The 1,406-nt window shown below is 52.6% G+C and overlaps 1 protein-coding gene across 1 annotated transcript in view; it reads right to left on the bottom strand.

The window, feature by feature from the left end:
• The window catches only part of AMPD3 (adenosine monophosphate deaminase 3), a 48,182-nt gene extending 47,570 nt beyond the window's left edge, over positions 1–612 (bottom strand). The window contains exon 1 of the mRNA XM_006089628.3: positions 590–612. The gene's annotated coding sequence lies outside the window, so the exon portion shown is untranslated. The remainder of the gene's footprint in view (positions 1–589) is intronic.
• Positions 613–1,406: the final 794 nt, after the last annotated feature.

Raw genomic sequence — 1,406 nt, forward strand, 5'->3', positions numbered from 1 at the left:
TTGTGTATTTTTTAATCAGTAAAATGATTTTTAAAAATATATAATTTTGTTTCCCCGTTATTTGGAGGTTTCACCCCAGAAAAACATGCTGCAACTCCTTGGGGAGAGACAGGCACGCTCTAAGGCGCACCAAAGAGCCCATTGGGAAGAAAAGAAAAATTCCAAAGCCTTTTGTGACCGTCCCTCCCCAAGCTGATAAAGAAGCGCTCCCCCAGGGGCTGGGGGGATTCTTGAAAGGCATCTGTGTAAAACACCTCTTCCTCTGGTTCTCCACGTTAGTCCCCCCCCCTGAGACGCCCGGGCGCGGAAAGGGCTTGGATCTTTCTTTTCCGTAGTTCCCAGGTCCCCCTCGCCGCCGCTGCCACCCCACGAGCCCGAGGTCGCTCCCCACCGTGATTTGACCCAGCCCTCCCGGCTCCCCCGCCCAGACTTTTTCCAAGATGAGACTCTGGGGTCACGGCAGTGACTTTCTCCCCGGAGGGGAGGGGGGGCGCGCGCGCGCGCGCGCGCGCACACACACACACACACACACACACACACACACACTCTACCTTCTGGCTTATACACCGCCCCCCAAGTCCGCACTGACCTCCTAGTTACCAAAGCCAGTGAGTGCTCTGCAGCTCCCCCGGATTTGAACCTGCTGGCCACGCCTTCCTTGAATGTTTGAGTACACAGTTTCCATAGTTGGCGCCACCTCCCCGCACTCCAAATTATGCACATACCTCCACTAGAAGGCCAGGGTCCCACAGCCGCCTGCCTTCTCTCTCATTCTTTTTTTTTAAATATGTTTTTATTGATTTCAGAGAGGAAGGGAGAGGGGAAGAGAGATAGAAACATCAATGATGAGAGAATCATTGATTGGCTGCCTCCCCGCCCGCCCCACGCTGGGGACCAAGCCCGCATTCCTGGCATGTGTCCCCTCCTGGTTCATAGGTCGAGGCTCAAGCACTGAGCCATGCCAGCGGGGCTCTCCTCTCTCATTCTGCTGGCCCACTTTGGAGATCACTCACTCCCACGGTTTTAATAACCTTCTGCCTGCTAATGACTCTTGAACCTCATCTCCAGCCCAGATGCTCCTGGGGCACCTCTCCACTGGGGTTCTCAGGCCCATGAAAACCTATCCAAACTCAAACTCTTCATTTCCTTCCAGGATATGCCAGAGCTCCCGTCTTCACAACCAGGGGAGGAATTTCTGGCTGGTAGCCCCAGCCCCTCTCCCCAGGTCACATGTGGGAGACGTCTTGACTTTCTCCTTTTCATCTCTCACATCAAGTTTGTCACCAAGGCGGGAAATGAAACTATTCATTGGTGAGCACCCACGATGTCTCATTTAAGCACTGAGTTTTATTCCTTCTACCTGTAGCCTGATATTTACAATTTACTTATTTATAAATAATAAGCAC

The sequence above is a fragment of the Myotis lucifugus genome, unplaced genomic scaffold (genome assembly GCF_000147115.1).
Source record: "Myotis lucifugus unplaced genomic scaffold, Myoluc2.0 scaffold_61, whole genome shotgun sequence".
Taxonomy (NCBI): Eukaryota; Metazoa; Chordata; class Mammalia; order Chiroptera; family Vespertilionidae; genus Myotis; species Myotis lucifugus.